The sequence below is a fragment of the Strongylocentrotus purpuratus genome, unplaced genomic scaffold (assembly GCF_000002235.5).
Source record: "Strongylocentrotus purpuratus isolate Spur 01 unplaced genomic scaffold, Spur_5.0 spur5_scaffold_4, whole genome shotgun sequence".
Taxonomy (NCBI): domain Eukaryota; kingdom Metazoa; phylum Echinodermata; class Echinoidea; order Camarodonta; family Strongylocentrotidae; genus Strongylocentrotus; species Strongylocentrotus purpuratus.
The window spans coordinates 25,615,195-25,635,591 of NW_022145610.1; the positions used below are offsets into that span (position 1 = coordinate 25,615,195).

General features: G+C 38.6%; 1 protein-coding gene across 4 annotated transcripts in view; it reads left to right on the forward strand.

The window, feature by feature from the left end:
- LOC584238 overlaps positions 1-20,397 on the forward strand; it is a 65,271-nt gene that overhangs the window by 18,897 nt on the left and 25,977 nt on the right. The window lies entirely within an intron of this gene.

A 20,397-nucleotide genomic window follows, 5' to 3' on the forward strand; every position in this document is an offset into this window, starting at 1 on the left:
TTTTTTTTAATTTTTTTTTTTTTTTTTAATTAAAAAAAAAATTTAAAAAAAATAAAATATATATATTCCCATGGTTGACCTAAAAAAGCTGACCTTACCCCCCCCCAACGGAGCAAAATGTCAAATTTTCAGATTTCAAGACCCCCCCCCCAAAAAAAAATGTGTCCTCTTACCCCCCCCCCCCCCCCCCCCCCCCTGAAAAAATCCTGCATACGCGCCTCTATGAGTAAGTTGTCTAAACAAAATATTTACCAAGACTGAATAAACCTTTTAAAAGCTTTACACTTTAAATGTGGAAAGCCGTATTTTTATGCCTCCGCCACCGAAGGTGGTGCCGGAGGCATCATGTTTTCGGGTTGTCCGTCCGTACGTCCGTCCCGTTTGACCGTTATCACAATATCTCAAGAACCATTTAAGATTTAAACTTAAGACTCGGGAATAGTATTTATCACCATAGGAAGACGATCTGATTAGATTTTGGAGTACGTAGGTCAAAGGTCACAGGTCACAGAGGTCAACTTATGAAATTCCTTGTATTGAGTTTGTTAGCGCGATATCTCAAGAACCATTTGAGATTTAAACTTCAAACTTAAGGATAGTATGTATCACCATAGGAAGACGATCTGATTAGATTTTGGAGCACGTAAGTCAAAGGTCAAGGGTCACAGAGGTCAACTTATGAAATTCCATACATTGAGATTGTTATCATGATATCTCAAGAACCACTGGAGATTTAAACTCCAAACTTGTTTAAATTGCTCTATGGCGGAGGCATCATTTTCGACTGCCCGCAGTCAAAATTCCATCTAGTTTTTAATAGGTTCGGTTCCCCATAATGAATGTCCATACATGCCATTAGATGGATCCTGACCCCCATATCCCTTTGAAAGGGGCGTACGGGCAAATATTGTAAAAATTTGAATTATCACAACTTTTGGGCCGAAAATATAAGGGCCGGGGTGGTACAGCATTTTGGAGAAATTTTTTTATTTTTTAAATAGGCTAGTTTCCTCAAAATGAAATGTACATACATGCCATTAGATGGATCCTGACCCCCATATACCTTTGAAAGGGGCGTAGTGGTAAATATTGAAAAATTTGAATTATCAAACCTTTCGGGCCAAAACGGTAAGGGCCGGGGTGGTTCAGCATTTTGGAGGAAAATATTTTTTTTTTTTAGTAGGCTAGTTTCCCCACAATGAATGTATATACATGCCATTAGATGTATCCTGAACCCCATATCCCTTTGAAAGGGGGGTAGGGGCAAATATTGTAAAAATTTGACTTATCACAACTTTCGGGCCGAAATAGTAAGGGCCGGGGTGGTTCAGCATTTTGGAGGAAAATTTTTATTTTTTGAATAGGCTAGTTTCCTCATAATGAATGTACATACATGTAATTACATGGATTCTAACGCCTATATCCCTTTTAAAGGGGGGTAGTGGCAAATATTGTAAAAATTTGAATTATCACAACTTTCAGGCCGAAATTGTAAGGGCCGGGGTGGTTCAGCATTTTTGAGGAAAAAATTATATTTTTTGATTAGGCTAGTTTCCCCACAATGAATGTACATACATGCCATTAGATGGATCCTGACCCCCATATCCCTTTGAAAGGGGCGTAGGGGCAAATATTGTAAAAATTTGAATTATCACAACTTTCGTGCCGAAATTGTAAGGGCCGGGGTGGTTCAGCATTTTGGAGGAAAATATTATATTTTTTGAATAGGCTAGTTTCCCCACAATGAATGTACATACATGCCATTAGATGGATCCTGACCCCCATATCCCTTTGAAAGGGGCGTAGGGGCAAATATTGTAATAATTTGAATTATCACAACTTTCGGGCCGAAATTAGAAGGTCCGGGGTGGTTCAGCATTTTGGAGGAAATTTTTTTTTTTTTTAATAGGTTAGTTTCCCCACAATGAATGTCCATACATGCCATTAGATGGATCCTGACCCCCATATCACTTTGAAAGGGGCGTAGGGGCAAATATTGTGATAATTTGAATAAACACCAATTTCAGGCCGAAATGGTAAGGGCCGGGGTGGTTCAGCATTTTGGAGGAAAATATTGTATTTTTTGAATAGGCTAGTTTCCCCACAATGAATGTACATACATGCCATTAAATAGATGTTGACCCCCATATCCCTTTGAAAGGGGCGTAGGGCCAAATATTGTAAAAATTTGAATTATCACATTTTTTGGGCCGAAATTGGAAGGGCCGGGGTGGTTCAGCATTTTGGAGGAAAATATTATATTTTTTGAATAGGCTAGTTTCCCCACAATGAATGTACATACATGCCATTAGATGGATCCTGACCCCCATATCCCTTTGAAAGGGGCGTAGGGGCAAATATTGTAAACATTTGAATTATCACAACTTTCGTGCCGAAATTGTAAGGGCCGGGGTGGTTCAGCATTTTGGAGGAAAATATTATATTTTTTGAATAGGCTAGTTTCCCCACAATGAATATACATACATGCCATTAAATAGATGTTGACCCCCATATCCCTTTGAAAGGGGCGTAGGGCCAAATATTGTAAAAATTTGAATTATCACATTTTTCGGGCCGAAATTGGAAGGGCCGGGGTGGTTCAGCATTTTGGAGGAAAATATTATATTTTTTTAATAGGCTAGTTTCCCCACAATGAATGTACATACATGCCATTAGATGGATCCTGACCCCCATATCCCTTTGAAAGGGGCGTAGGGGCAAATATTGTAAACATTTGAATTATCACAACTTTCGTGCCGAAATTGTAAGGGCCGGGGTGGTTCAGCATTTTGGAGGAAAATATTATATTTTTTGAATAGGCTAGTTTCCCCACAATGAATATACATACATGCCATTAAATAGATGTTGACCCCCATATCCCTTTGAAAGGGGCGTAGGGGCAAATATTGTAATAATTTGAATTATCACAACTTTCGGGCCGAAATTAAAAGGTCCGGGGTGGTTCAGCATTTTGGAGGAAAATATTATATTTTTTGAATAGGCTAGTTTCCTCATAATGAATGTACATACATGTAATTACATGGATTCTAACCCCCATATCCCTTTGAAAGGGGCGTAGCATACCTGCCAACCACCCCGATTTAGGCGGAGTTTCTCCGCTTTTTACATACCAACTCCGAATTCCGATTGCATGCCTCAAAACTCCGATTTTTTTTTGATTTTTTAATTTTTTTTTTTTTTTTTTTTTTTTTTTAATTTTTTTTTTTTTTTTTTTTTTTTTAATTTTTTTTTTTAGAGTGTAATGCACTTGGAGAGTATCTAACTATTATGTTTGTATTTTGAAATGTAAAGCGCCTTGAGCATGTTCATGTAAAGGTGCTCAATAAATACCAATATGTATGTATGTATGTATAAGACTAAAGCATAACACAGCACTGATAACCAGATCACGCCGACATCTGCGCTCGTGCTCATAGAAGATGTACACAGCGCAGCCCGAACGTGATCGTTAGTTCCGCAGTCACCCCCTGTGTACCCCCCCCCCCCCAATCTACGGGCTACTACCCCAATCCTTCGGTGGTTCGCGACCTCGTAGTCCATCCAGAAAAATTTACTCCTAATTTCTCTTGTCTCAGGTTGGCAGGTATGGCGTAGGGGCAAATATTGTAAAAATTTGAATTATCACAACTTTCGGGCCGAAATTGTAAGGGCCGGGGTGGTTCAGCATTTTCGAGGAAAAAATTATATTTTTTGATTAGGCTAGTTTCCCCACAATGAATGTACATACATGCCATTAGATGGATCCTGACCCCCATATCCCTTTGAAAGGGGCGTAGGGGCAAATATTGTGATAATTTGAATAAACACCAATTTCAGGCCGAAATGGTAAGGGCCGGGGTGGTTCAGCATTTTGGAGGAAAATATTGTATTTTTTGAATAGGCTAGTTTCCCCACAATGAATGTACATACATGCCATTAAATAGATGTTGACCCCCATAGCCCCTTTGAAAGGGGCGTAGGGCCAAATATTGTAAAAATTTGAATTATCACATTTTTCGGGCCGAAATTGGAAGGGCCGGGGTGGTTAAGCATTTTGGAGGAAAATATTATATTTTTTGAATAGGCTAGTTTCCCCACAATGAATGTACATACATGCCATTAGATGGATCCTGACCCCCATATCCCTTTGAAAGGGGCGTAGGGGCAAATATTGTAAACATTTGAATTATCACAACTTTCGTGCCGAAATTGTAAGGGCCGGGGTGGTTCAGCATTTTGGAGGAAAATATTATATTTTTTGAATAGGCTAGTTTCCCCACAATGAATATACATACATGCCATTAAATAGATGTTGACCCCCATATCCCTTTGAAAGGGGCGTAGGGGCAAATATTGTAATAATTTGAATTATCACAACTTTCGGCCGAAATTAAAAGGTCCGGGGTGGTTCAGCATTTTGGAGGAAAATTTTTATTTTTTGAATAGGCTAGTTTCCTCATTATGAATGTACATACATGTAATTACATGGATTCTAACGCCTATATCCCTTTTAAAGGGGGGTAGTGGCAAATATTGTAAAAATTTGAATTATCACAACTTTCAGGCCGAAATTGTAAGGGCCGGGGTGGTTCAGCATTTTCGAGGAAAAAATTATATTTTTTGATTAGGCTAGTTTCCCCACAATGAATGTACATACATGCCATTAGATGGATCCTGACCCCCATATCCCTTTGAAAGGGGCGTAGGGGCAAATATTGTAAAAATTTGAATTATCACAACTTTCGTGCCGAAATTGTAAGGGCCGGGGTGGTTCAGCATTTTGGAGGAAAATATTATATTTTTTGAATAGGCTAGTTTCCCCACAATGAATGTACATACATGCCATTAGATGGATCCTGACCCCCATATCCCTTTGAAAGGGGCGTAGGGGCAAATATTGTAAAAATTTGAATTATCACAACTTTCGGGCCGAAATTAGAAGGTCCGGGGTGGTTCAGCATTTTGGAGGAAAATATATTTTTTGAATAGGCTAGTTTCCCCACAATGAATGTACATACATGCCATTAGATGGATCCTGACCCCCATATCCCTTTGAAAGGGGCGTAGGGGCAAATATTGTAATAATTTGAATTATCACAACTTTCGGGCCGAAATTAGAAGGTCCGGGGTGGTTCAGCATTTTGGAGGAAATTTTTTTTTTTTTTTTAATAGGTTAGTTTCCCCACAATGAATGTCCATACATGCCATTAGATAAAAATTGTAAAAATTTGAATTATCACAACTTTCAGGCCGAAATTGTAAGGGCCGGGGTGGTTCAGCATTTTCGAGGAAAAAATTATATTTTTTGATTAGGCTAGTTTCCCCACAATGAATGTACATACATGCCATTAGATGGATCCTGACCCCCATATCCCTTTGAAAGGGGCGTAGGGGCAAATATTGTGATAATTTGAATAAAATTAGAAGGTCCGGGGTGGTTCAGCATTTTGGAGGAATTTTTTTTTTTTTTTTTAATAGGTTAGTTTCCCCACAATGAATGTCCATACATGCCATTAGATGGATCCTGACCCCCATATCACTTTGAAAGGGGCGTAGGGGCAAATATTGTGATAATTTGAATAAACACCAATTTCAGGCCGAAATGGTAAGGGCCGGGGTGGTTCAGCATTTTGGAGGAAAATATTGTATTTTTTGAATAGGCTAGTTTCCCCACAATGAATGTACATACATGCCATTAAATAGATGTTGACCCCCATATCCCTTTGAAAGGGGCGTAGGGCCAAATATTGTAAAAATTTGAATTATCACATTTTTCGGGCCGAAATTGGAAGGGCCGGGGTGGTTCAGCATTTTGGAGGAAAATATTATATTTTTTTAATAGGCTAGTTTCCCCACAATGAATGTATATACATGCCATTAGATGGATCCTGACACCCATATCCCTTTGAAAGGGGCGTAGTGGTAAATATTGAAAAAATTTGAATTATCAAACCTTTCGGGCCAAAACGGTAAGGGCCGGGGTGGTTCAGCATTTTGGAGGAAAATATTTTTTTTTTTTAGTAGGCTAGTTTCCCCACAATGAATGTATATACATGCCATTAGATGTATCCTGAACCCCATATCCCTTTGAAAGGGGGGTAGGGGCAAATATTGTAAAAATTTGACTTATCACAACTTTCGGGCCGAAATAGTAAGGGCCGGGGTGGTTCAGCATTTTGGAGGAAAATTTTTATTTTTTGAATAGGCTAGTTTCCTCATAATGAATGTACATACATGTAATTACATGGATTCTAACGCCTATATCCCTTTTAAAGGGGGGTAGTGGCAAATATTGTAAAAATTTGAATTATCACAACTTTCAGGCCGAAATTGTAAGGGCCGGGGTGGTTCAGCATTTTCGAGGAAAAAATTATATTTTTTGATTAGGCTAGTTTCCCCACAATGAATGTACATACATGCCATTAGATGGATCCTGACCCCCATATCCCTTTGAAAGGGGCGTAGGGGCAAATATTGTAAAAATTTGAATTATCACAACTTTCGTGCCGAAATTGTAAGGGCCGGGGTGGTTCAGCATTTTGGAGGAAAATATATTTTTTCAATAGGCTAGTTTCCCCACAATGAATGTACATACATGCCATTAGATGGATCCTGACCCCCATATCACTTTGAAAGGGGCGTAGGGGCAAATATTGTAAAAATTTGAATTATCACAACTTTCGGGCCGAAATTAGAAGGTCCGGGGTGGTTCAGCATTTGGGAGGAAAATATATTTTTTGAATAGGCTAGTTTCCCCACAATGAATGTACATACATGCCATTAGATGGATCCTGACCCCCATATCCCTTTGAAAGGGGCGTAGGGGCAAATATTGTAATAATTTGAATTATCACAACTTTCGGCCGAAATTAAAAGGTCCGGGGTGGTTCAGCATTTTGGAGGAAAATTTTTATTTTTTGAATAGGCTAGTTTCCTCATAATGAATGTACATACATGTAATTACATGGATTCTAACGCCTATATCCCTTTTAAAGGGGGTAGTGGCAAATATGGTAAAAATTTGAATTATCACAACTTTCAGGCCGAAATTGTAAGGGCCGGGGTGGTTCAGCATTTTCGAGGAAAAAATTATATTTTTTGATTAGGCTAGTTTCCCCACAATGAATGTACATACATGCCATTAGATGGATCCTGACCCCATATCCCTTTGAAAGGGGCGTAGGGGCAAATATTGTGATAATTTGAATAAACACCAATTTCAGGCCGAAATGGTAAGGGCCGGGGTGGTTCAGCATTTTGGAGGAAAATATTATATTTTTTGAATAGGCTAGTTTCCCCACAATGAATGTACATACATGCCATTAAATAGATGTTGACCCCCATATCCCTTTGAAAGGGGCGTAGGGGCAAATATTGTAATAATTTGAATTATCACAACTTTCGGCCGAAATTAAAAGGTCCGGGGTGGTTCAGCATTTTGGAGGAAAATTTTTATTTTTTGAATAGGCTAGTTTCCTAATAATGAATGTACATACATGTAATTACATGGGTTCTAACGCCTATATCCCTTTTAAAGGGGGGTAGTGGCAAATATTGTAAAAATTTGAATTATCACAACTTTCGGGCCAAAATTAGAAGGTCCGGGGTAGTTCAGCATTTTGGAGGAAAATATTTTTTTTTTTTAATAGGTTAGTTTCCCCACAATGAATGTCCATACATGCCATTAGATGGATCCTGACCCCCATATCCCTTTGAAAGGGACGTAGGGGCAAATATTGTGATAATTTGAATAAACACAACTTTCATGCCGAAATTGTAAGGGCTGGGGTGGTTCAGCATTTTGAAGGAAAAAATTATATTTTTTTAATAGGCTAGTTTCCCCACAATGAATGTACGTACATGCCATTAGATGGATCCTGACCCCCATATCCCTTTGAAAGGGGAGAAGGGAAAAATTATTTTAAAAATTTGAATTATCACAACTTTCGGGCCGAAATTGTAAGGGCCGGGGTGGTTCAGCATTTTGAAGGAAAAAAATATATTTTTTGAATAGGCTAGTTTCCCCACAATGAATGTACATAAATGCCATTAGATAGATCCTGACTCCCATATCCCTTTGAAAGGGGCGTAGGGGCAAATATTGTGATACTTTGAATAAACACCAATTTCAGGCCGAAATGGTAAGGGCCGGCCGGGGTGGTTCAGCATTTTGGAAGAAAATATTATATTTTTGGAATAGGCTAGTTTCCCCACAATGAATGTACATACATGCCATTAGATGGATCCTGATCCCCATATCCCTTTGAAAGGGGCGTAGGGGCAAATATTGTGATAATTTGAATAAACACCAATTTCAGGCCGAAATGGTAAGGGCCGGCCGGGGTGGTTCAGCATTTTGGAAGAAAAAATTATATTTTTGGAATAGGCTAGTTTCCCCACAATGAATGTACATACATGCCATTAGATGGATCCTGACCCCCATATCCCTTTGAAAGGGGAGAAGGGAAAAAAAAAATTTAAAATTTGAATTATCACAACTTTCGTGCCAAAATTGTAAGGGCCGGGGTGGTTTCAGCATTTTGGAGGAAAATATTTTTTTTTGTTGAATAGGCTAGTTTCCCCACAATAAATGTACATACATGCCATTAGATGGATCCTGACTCCCATATCTCTTTGAAAGGGGCGAAGGGGCAAATATTGTGATAATTTGAATAAACACAACTTTCATGCCGAAATTGTAAGGGCTGGGGTGGTTCAGCATTTTGAAGGAAAAAATTATATTTTTTGAATAGGCTAGTTTCCCCACAATGAATGTACGTACATGCCATTAGATGGATCCTGACCCCCATATCCCTTTGAAAGGGGAGAAGGGAAAAATTATTTTAAAAATTTGAATTATCACAACTTTCGGGCCGAAATTGTAAGGGCCGGGGTGGTTCAGCATTTTGAAGGAAAAAAATATATTTTTTGAATAGGCTAGTTTCCCCACAATGAATGTACATAAATGCCATTAGATGGATCCTGACCCCCATATCCCTTTGAAAGGGGTGTAGGGGCAAATATTGTAAAAATTTGAATTATCACAAACTTTCGGGCCAAAATTAGAAGGTCCGCGGTATTTCAGCATTTTTGAGGAAAATATATATTTTTTTTAATAGGTTAGTTTCCCCAAAATGAATGTCCATACATGCCATTAGATGGATCCTGACTCCCATATCCCTTTGAAAGGGGCGTAGGGGCAAATATTGTGATAATTTGAATAAACACCAATTTCAGGCCGAAATGGTAAGGGCCGGCCGGGGTGGTTCAGCATTTTGGAAGAAAAAAATATATTTTTTGAATAGGCTAGTTTCCCCACAATGAATGTACATACATGCCATTAGATGGATCCTGACCCCCATATCCCTTTGAAAGGGGAGAAGGGAAAAAAATATTTTAAAAATTTGAATTATCACAACTTTCGGGCCGAAATTAGAAGGTCCGGGGTGGTTCAGCATTTTGGAGGAAAATATTTTTTTTTTTAATAGGTTAGTTTCCCCACAATGAATGTCCATACATGCCATTAGATGGATCCTGACCCCCATATCCCTTTGAAAGGGGTGTAGGGGCAAATATTGTTAAAATTTGAATTATCACAACTTTCGGGCCAAAATTAGAAGGTCCGGGGTAGTTCAGCATTTTTGAGGAAAATTTTTTTTTTTTTTAATAGGTTAGTTTCCCCACAATGAATGTCCATACATGCCATTAGATGGATCCTGACCCCCATATCCCTTTGAAAGGGACGTAGGGGCAAATATTGTGATAATTTGAATAAACACAACTTTCATGCCGAAATTGTAAGGGCTGGGGTGGTTCAGCATTTTGAAGGAAAAAATTATATTTTTTGAATAGGCTAGTTTCCCCACAATGAATGTACGTACATGCCATTAGATGGATCCTGACCCCCATATCCCTTTGAAAGGGGAGAAGGGAAAAATTATTTTAAAAATTTGAATTATCACAACTTTCGGGCCGAAATTGTAAGGGCCGGGGTGGTTCAGCATTTTGAAGGAAAAAAATATATTTTTTGAATAGGCTAGTTTCCCCACAATGAATGTACATAAATGCCATTAGATAGATCCTGACTCCCATATCCCTTTGAAAGGGGCGTAGGGGCAAATATTGTGATACTTTGAATAAACACCAATTTCAGGCCGAAATGGTAAGGGCCGGCCGGGGTGGTTCAGCATTTTGGAAGAAAATATTATATTTTTGGAATAGGCTAGTTTCCCCACAATGAATGTACATAAATGCCATTAGATGGATCCTGACCCCCATATCCCTTTGAAAGGGGCGAAGGGAAAAAATATTTTAAAAATTTGAATTATCACAACTTTCGGGCCGAAATTAGAAGGTCCGGGGTGGTTCAGCATTTTGGAGGAAAATATATTTTTTTTTAATAGGTTAGTTTCCCCACAATGAATGTCCATACATGCCATTAGATGGATCCTGACCCCCATATCCCTTTGAAAGGGGTGTAGGGGCAAATATTGTAAAAATTTGAATTATCACAACTTTCGGGCCAAAATTAGAAGGTCCGGGGTAGTTCAGCATTTTGGAGGAAAATATTATTTTTTTTAATAGGTTAGTTTCCCCACAATGAATGTCCATACATGCCATTAGATGGATCCTGACCCCCATATCCCTTTGAAAGGGGCGTAGGGGCAAATATTGTGATAATTTGAATTATCACAACTTTTGGACCGAAATTGTTAGGGCCGGAGTGGTTCAGCATTTTGAAGGAAAAAATTGTATTTTTTGAATAGGCTAGTTTCCCCACAATGAATGTACATACATGCCATTAGATGGATCCTGACCCCCATATCCCTTTGAAAGGGGCATAGGGGCAAATATTGTAAAAATTTGAATTATCACAACTTTCATGCCGAAATTGTAAGGGCCGGAGTGGTTCAGCATTTTGAAGGAAAAAATTGTATTTTTTGAATAGGCTAGTTTCCCCACAATGAATGTACATACATGCCATTAGATGGATCCTGACCCCCATATCCCTTTGAAAGGGGCATAGGGGCAAATATTGTAAAAATTTGAATTATCACAACTTTCGTGCCGAAATTGTAAGGGCCGGCGGGGTGGTTCAGCATTTTGGAGGAAAATATTTTTTTTTTTAATAGGTTAGTTTCCCCACAATAAATGTCCATACATGCCATTAGATGGATCCTGACCCCCATATCCCTTTGAAAGGGGTGTAGGGGCAAATATTGTAAAAATTTGAATTATCACAACTTTCGGGCCAAAATTAGAAGGTCCGGGGTAGTTTAGCATTTTGGAGGAAAATTTTTTTTTTTTAATAGGTTAGTTTCCCCACAATGAATGTCCATACATGCCATTAGATGGATCCTGACCCCCATATCCCTTTGAAAGGGACGTAGGGGCAAATATTGTGATAATTTGAATAAACACAACTTTCATGCCGAAATTGTAATGGCTGGGGTGGTTCAGCATTTTGAAGGAAAAAATTATATTTTTTGAATAGGCTAGTTTCCCCACAATGAATGTACGTACATGCCATTAGATGGATCCTGACCCCCATATCCCTTTGAAAGGGGAGAAGGGAAAAATTATTTTAAAAATTTGAATTATCACAACTTTCGGGCCGAAATTGTAAGGGCCGGGGTGGTTCAGCATTTTGAAGGAAAAAAATATATTTTTTGAATAGGCTAGTTTCCCCACAATGAATGTACATAAATGCCATTAGATGGATCCTGACCCCCATATCCCTTTGAAAGGGGCGTAGGGGCAAATATTGTGATAATTTGAATAAACACCAATTTCAGGCCGAAATGGTAAGGGCCGGGGTGGTTCAGCATTTTGGAGGAAAATATTATATTTTTTGAATAGGCTAGTTTCCCCACAATGAATGTACATACATGCCATTAAATAGATGTTGACCCCCATATCCCTTTGAAAGGGGCGTAGGGGCAAATATTGTAATAATTTGAATTATCACAACTTTCGGCCGAAATTAAAAGGTCCGGGGTGGTTCAGCATTTTGGAGGAAAATTTTTATTTTTTGAATAGGCTAGTTTCCTAATAATGAATGTACATACATGTAATTACATGGGTTCTAACGCCTATATCCCTTTTAAAGGGGGGTAGTGGCAAATATTGTAAAAATTTGAATTATCACAACTTTCGGGCCAAAATTAGAAGGTCCGGGGTAGTTCAGCATTTTGGAGGAAAATATTTTTTTTTTTTAATAGGTTAGTTTCCCCACAATGAATGTCCATACATGCCATTAGATGGATCCTGACCCCCATATCCCTTTGAAAGGGACGTAGGGGCAAATATTGTGATAATTTGAATAAACACAACTTTCATGCCGAAATTGTAAGGGCTGGGGTGGTTCAGCATTTTGAAGGAAAAAATTATATTTTTTTAATAGGCTAGTTTCCCCACAATGAATGTACGTACATGCCATTAGATGGATCCTGACCCCCATATCCCTTTGAAAGGGGAGAAGGGAAAAATTATTTTAAAAATTTGAATTATCACAACTTTCGGGCCGAAATTGTAAGGGCCGGGGTGGTTCAGCATTTTGAAGGAAAAAAATATATTTTTTGAATAGGCTAGTTTCCCCACAATGAATGTACATAAATGCCATTAGATAGATCCTGACTCCCATATCCCTTTGAAAGGGGCGTAGGGGCAAATATTGTGATACTTTGAATAAACACCAATTTCAGGCCGAAATGGTAAGGGCCGGCCGGGGTGGTTCAGCATTTTGGAAGAAAATATTATATTTTTGGAATAGGCTAGTTTCCCCACAATGAATGTACATACATGCCATTAGATGGATCCTGATCCCCATATCCCTTTGAAAGGGGCGTAGGGGCAAATATTGTGATAATTTGAATAAACACCAATTTCAGGCCGAAATGGTAAGGGCCGGCCGGGGTGGTTCAGCATTTTGGAAGAAAAAATTATATTTTTGGAATAGGCTAGTTTCCCCACAATGAATGTACATACATGCCATTAGATGGATCCTGACCCCCATATCCCTTTGAAAGGGGAGAAGGGAAAAAAAAATTTAAAATTTGAATTATCACAACTTTCGTGCCAAAATTGTAAGGGCCGGGGTGGTTTCAGCATTTTGGAGGAAAATATTTTTTTTTTTGAATAGGCTAGTTTCCCCACAATAAATGTACATACATGCCATTAGATGGATCCTGACTCCCATATCTCTTTGAAAGGGGCGAAGGGGCAAATATTGTGATAATTTGAATAAACACAACTTTCATGCCGAAATTGTAAGGGCTGGGGTGGTTCAGCATTTTGAAGGAAAAAATTATATTTTTTGAATAGGCTAGTTTCCCCACAATGAATGTACGTACATGCCATTAGATGGATCCTGACCCCCATATCCCTTTGAAAGGGGAGAAGGGAAAAATTATTTTAAAAATTTGAATTATCACAACTTTCGGGCCGAAATTGTAAGGGCCGGGGTGGTTCAGCATTTTGAAGGAAAAAAATATATTTTTTGAATAGGCTAGTTTCCCCACAATGAATGTACATAAATGCCATTAGATGGATCCTGACCCCCATATCCCTTTGAAAGGGGTGTAGGGGCAAATATTGTAAAAATTTGAATTATCACAAACTTTCGGGCCAAAATTAGAAGGTCCGCGGTATTTCAGCATTTTTGAGGAAAATATATATTTTTTTTAATAGGTTAGTTTCCCCAAAATGAATGTCCATACATGCCATTAGATGGATCCTGACTCCCATATCCCTTTGAAAGGGGCGTAGGGGCAAATATTGTGATAATTTGAATAAACACCAATTTCAGGCCGAAATGGTAAGGGCCGGCCGGGGTGGTTCAGCATTTTGGAAGAAAAAAATATATTTTTTGAATAGGCTAGTTTCCCCACAATGAATGTACATACATGCCATTAGATGGATCCTGACCCCCATATCCCTTTGAAAGGGGAGAAGGGAAAAAAATATTTTAAAAATTTGAATTATCACAACTTTCGGGCCGAAATTAGAAGGTCCGGGGTGGTTCAGCATTTTGGAGGAAAATATTTTTTTTTTTAATAGGTTAGTTTCCCCACAATGAATGTCCATACATGCCATTAGATGGATCCTGACCCCCATATCCCTTTGAAAGGGGTGTAGGGGCAAATATTGTAAAAATTTGAATTATCACAACTTTCGGGCCAAAATTAGAAGGTCCGGGGTAGTTCAGCATTTTTGAGGAAAATTTTTTTTTTTTTAATAGGTTAGTTTCCCCACAATGAATGTCCATACATGCCATTAGATGGATCCTGACCCCCATATCCCTTTGAAAGGGACGTAGGGGCAAATATTGTGATAATTTGAATAAACACAACTTTCATGCCGAAATTGTAAGGGCTGGGGTGGTTCAGCATTTTGAAGGAAAAAATTATATTTTTTGAATAGGCTAGTTTCCCCACAATGAATGTACGTACATGCCATTAGATGGATCCTGACCCCCATATCCCTTTGAAAGGGGAGAAGGGAAAAATTATTTTAAAAATTTGAATTATCACAACTTTCGGGCCGAAATTGTAAGGGCCGGGGTGGTTCAGCATTTTGAAGGAAAAAAATATATTTTTTGAATAGGCTAGTTTCCCCACAATGAATGTACATAAATGCCATTAGATAGATCCTGACTCCCATATCCCTTTGAAAGGGGCGTAGGGGCAAATATTGTGATACTTTGAATAAACACCAATTTCAGGCCGAAATGGTAAGGGCCGGCCGGGGTGGTTCAGCATTTTGGAAGAAAATATTATATTTTTGGAATAGGCTAGTTTCCCCACAATGAATGTACATAAATGCCATTAGATGGATCCTGACCCCCATATCCCTTTGAAAGGGGCGAAGGGAAAAAATATTTTAAAAATTTGAATTATCACAACTTTCGGGCCGAAATTAGAAGGTCCGGGGTGGTTCAGCATTTTGGAGGAAAATATATTTTTTTTTAATAGGTTAGTTTCCCCACAATGAATGTCCATACATGCCATTAGATGGATCCTGACCCCCATATCCCTTTGAAAGGGGTGTAGGGGCAAATATTGTAAAAATTTGAATTATCACAACTTTCGGGCCAAAATTAGAAGGTCCGGGGTAGTTCAGCATTTTGGAGGAAAATATTATTTTTTTTAATAGGTTAGTTTCCCCACAATGAATGTCCATACATGCCATTAGATGGATCCTGACCCCCATATCCCTTTGAAAGGGGCGTAGGGGCAAATATTGTGATAATTTGAATTATCACAACTTTTGGACCGAAATTGTTAGGGCCGGAGTGGTTCAGCATTTTGAAGGAAAAAATTGTATTTTTTGAATAGGCTAGTTTCCCCACAATGAATGTACATACATGCCATTAGATGGATCCTGACCCCCATATCCCTTTGAAAGGGGCATAGGGGCAAATATTGTAAAAATTTGAATTATCACAACTTTCATGCCGAAATTGTAAGGGCCGGAGTGGTTCAGCATTTTGAAGGAAAAAATTGTATTTTTTGAATAGGCTAGTTTCCCCACAATGAATGTACATACATGCCATTAGATGGATCCTGACCCCCATATCCCTTTGAAAGGGGCATAGGGGCAAATATTGTAAAAATTTGAATTATCACAACTTTCGTGCCGAAATTGTAAGGGCCGGCGGGGTGGTTCAGCATTTTGGAGGAAAATATTTTTTTTTTTAATAGGTTAGTTTCCCCACAATAAATGTCCATACATGCCATTAGATGGATCCTGACCCCCATATCCCTTTGAAAGGGGTGTAGGGGCAAATATTGTAAAAATTTGAATTATCACAACTTTCGGGCCAAAATTAGAAGGTCCGGGGTAGTTTAGCATTTTGGAGGAAAATTTTTTTTTTTTTAATAGGTTAGTTTCCCCACAATGAATGTCCATACATGCCATTAGATGGATCCTGACCCCCATATCCCTTTGAAAGGGACGTAGGGGCAAATATTGTGATAATTTGAATAAACACAACTTTCATGCCGAAATTGTAATGGCTGGGGTGGTTCAGCATTTTGAAGGAAAAAATTATATTTTTTGAATAGGCTAGTTTCCCCACAATGAATGTACGTACATGCCATTAGATGGATCCTGACCCCCATATCCCTTTGAAAGGGGAGAAGGGAAAAATTATTTTAAAAATTTGAATTATCACAACTTTCGGGCCGAAATTGTAAGGGCCGGGGTGGTTCAGCATTTTGAAGGAAAAAAATATATTTTTTGAATAGGCTAGTTTCCCCACAATGAATGTACATAAATGCCATTAGATGGATCCTGACCCCCATATCCCTTTGAAAGGGGCGTAGGGGCAAATATTGTGATAATTTGAATTATCACAACTTTTGGACCGAAATTGTTAGGGCCGGAGTGGTTCAGCATTTTGAAGGAAAAAATTGTATTTTTTGAATAGGCTAGTTTCCCCACAATGAATGTACATACATGCCATTAGATGGATCCTGACCCCCATATCCCTTTGAAAGGGGCATAGGGGCAAATATTGTAAAAATTTGAATTATCACAACTTTCGTGCCGAAATTGTAAGGGCCGGGGTGGTTCAGCATTTTGGAGGAAAATATTTTTTTTTTTAATAGGTTAGTTTCCCCACAATAAATGTCCATACATGCCATTAGATGGATCCTGACCCCCATATCCCTTTGAAAGGGGTGTAGGGGCAAATATTGTAAAAATTTGAATTATCACAACTTTCGGGCCAAAATTAGAAGGTCCGGGGTAGTTTAGCATTTTGGAGGAAAATTTTTTTTTTTTTAATAGGTTAGTTTCCCCACAATGAATGTCCATACATGCCATTAGATGGATCCTGACCCCCATATCCCTTTGAAAGGGACGTAGGGGCAAATATTGTGATAATTTGAATAAACACAACTTTCATGCCGAAATTGTAATGGCTGGGGTGGTTCAGCATTTTGAAGGAAAAAATTATATTTTTTGAATAGGCTAGTTTCCCCACAATGAATGTACGTACATGCCATTAGATGGATCCTGACCCCCATATCCCTTTGAAAGGGGAGAAGGGAAAAATTATTTTAAAAATTTGAATTATCACAACTTTCGGGCCGAAATTGTAAGGGCCGGGGTGGTTCAGCATTTTGAAGGAAAAAAATATATTTTTTGAATAGGCTAGTTTCCCCACAATGAATGTACATAAATGCCATTAGATGGATCCTGACCCCCATATCCCTTTGAAAGGGGTGTAGGGGCAAATATTGTAAAAATTTGAATTATCACAAACTTTCGGGCCAAAATTAGAAGGTCCGCGGTATTTCAGCATTTTTGAGGAAAATATATATTTTTTTTAATAGGTTAGTTTCCCCAAAATGAATGTCCATACATGCCATTAGATGGATCCTGACTCCCATATCTCTTTGAAAGGGGCGAAGGGGCAAATATTGTAAAAATTTGAATTATCACAACTTTCATGCCGAAATTGTAAGGGCCGGGGTGGTTCAGCATTTTGAAGAAAAAAATTATATTTTTTGAATAGGCTAGTTTCCCCACAATGAATGTACATACATGCCATTAGATGGATCCTGACCCCCATATCCCTTTGAAAGGGGAGAAGGGAAAAATTATTTTAAAAATTTGAATTATCACAAATTTCGAGCCGAAATTGGAAGGGCCGGGGTGGTTCAGGATTTTGGAGGAAAATATTATATTTTTTGAATAGGCTAGTTTCCCCACAATGAATGTACATACATGCCATTAGATGGATCCTGACCCCCATATCCCTTTGAAAGAGGAGTAGGGGCAAATATTGTAAAAATTTGAATTATCACAACTTTCGGGCTGAAATGGTAAGGGCTGGGGTGGTTCAGCATTTTGAAGGAAAAAATTAAATTTTTTGAATAGGCTAGTTTCCCCACAATGAATGTACATACATGCCATTAGATGGATCCTCACCCCCATATCCCTTTGAAAGGGTCGTAGGGGCAAATATTGTGATAATTTGAATAAACACCAATTTCAAGCCGAAATGGTAAGGGCCGGCCGGGGTGGTTCAGCATTTTGGAGGAAAATATTATATTTTTTTAATAGGCTAGTTTCCCCACAATGAATGTACATACATGCCATTAGATGGATCCTGACCCCCATATCCCTTTGAAAGGGGCGTAGGGGCAAATATTGTGATAATTTCAATTATCACAACTTTCGTACCGAAATTGTAAGGGCCGGGGTGGTTCAGCATTTTGAAGGAAAAAATTATATTTTTTGAATAGGCTAGTTTCCCCACAATGAATGTACATACATGCCATTAGATGGATCCTGACCCCCATATCCCTTTGAAAGGGGAGAAGGGAAAAAAAAAAATTAAAATTTGAATTATCACAACTTTCGTGCCAAAATTGTAAGGGCCGGGGTGGTTTCAGCATTTTGGAGGAAAATATTTTTTTTTTTTGAATAGGCTAGTTTCCCCACAATAAATGTACATACATGCCATTAGATGGATCCTGACTCCCATATCTCTTTGAAAGGGGCGAAGGGGCAAATATTGTGATAATTTGAATAAACACAACTTTCATGCCGAAATTGTAAGGGCTGGGGTGGTTCAGCATTTTGAAGGAAAAAATTATATTTTTTGAATAGGCTAGTTTCCCCACAATGAATGTACGTACATGCCATTAGATGGATCCTGACCCCCATATCCCTTTGAAAGGGGAGAAGGGAAAAATTATTTTAAAAATTTGAATTATCACAACTTTCGGGCCGAAATTGTAAGGGCCGGGGTGGTTCAGCATTTTGAAGGAAAAAAATATATTTTTTGAATAGGCTAGTTTCCCCACAATGAATGTACATAAATGCCATTAGATGGATCCTGACCCCCATATCCCTTTGAAAGGGGTGTAGGGGCAAATATTGTAAAAATTTGAATTATCACAAACTTTCGGGCCAAAATTAGAAGGTCCGCGGTATTTCAGCATTTTTGAGGAAAATATATATTTTTTTTAATAGGTTAGTTTCCCCAAAATGAATGTCCATACATGCCATTAGATGGATCCTGACTCCCATATCCCTTTGAAAGGGGCGTAGGGGCAAATATTGTGATAATTTGAATAAACACCAATTTCAGGCCGAAATGGTAAGGGCCGGCCGGGGTGGTTCAGCATTTTGGAAGAAAAAAATATATTTTTGGAATAGGCTAGTTTCCCCACAATGAATGTACATACATGCCATTAGATGGATCCTGACCCCCATATCCCTTTGAAAGGGGAGAAGGGAAAAAAATATTTTAAAAATTTGAATTATCACAACTTTCGGGCCGAAATTAGAAGGTCCGGGGTGGTTCAGCATTTTGGAGGAAAATATATTTTTTTTTAATAGGTTAGTTTCCCCACAATGAATGTCCATACATGCCATTAGATGGATCCTGACCCCCATATCCCTTTGAAAGGGGTGTAGGGGCAAATATTGTAAAAATTTGAATTATCACAACTTTCGGGCCAAAATTAGAAGGTCCGGGGTAGTTCAGCATTTTTGAGGAAAATTTTTTTTTTTTTTAATAGGTTAGTTTCCCCACAATGAATGTCCATACATGCTATTAGATGGATCCTGACCCCCATATCCCTTTGAAAGGGACGTAGGGGCAAATATTGTGATAATTTGAATAAACACAACTTTCATGCCGAAATTGTAAGGGCTGGGGTGGTTCAGCATTTTGAAGGAAAAAATTGTATTTTTTGAATAGGCTAGTTTCCCCACAATGAATGTACGTACATGCCATTAGATGGATCCTGACCCCCATATCCCTTTGAAAGGGGCGTAGGGGCAAATATTGTGATACTTTGAATAAACACCAATTTCAGGCCGAAATGGTAAGGGCCGGCCGGGGTGGTTCAGCATTTTGGAAGAAAATATTATATTTTTGGAATAGGCTAGTTTCCCCACAATGAATGTACATACATGCCATTAGATGGATCCTGATCCCCATATCCCTTTGAAAGGGGCGTAGGGGCAAATATTGTGATAATTTGAATAAACACCAATTTCAGGCCGAAATGGTAAGGGCCGGCCGGGGTGGTTCAGCATTTTGGAAGAAAAAATTATATTTTTGGAATAGGCTAGTTTCCCCACAATGAATGTACATACATGCCATTAGATGGATCCTGACCCCCATATCCCTTTGAAAGGGGAGAAGGGAAAAAAAAAATTTAAATTTGAATTATCACAACTTTCGTGCCAAAATTGTAAGGGCCGGGGTGGTTTCAGCATTTTGGAGGAAAATATTTTTTTTTGTTGAATAGGCTAGTTTCCCCACAATAAATGTACATACATGCCATTAGATGGATCCTGACTCCCATATCTCTTTGAAAGGGGCGAAGGGGCAAATATTGTAAAAATTTGAATTATCACAACTTTCATGCC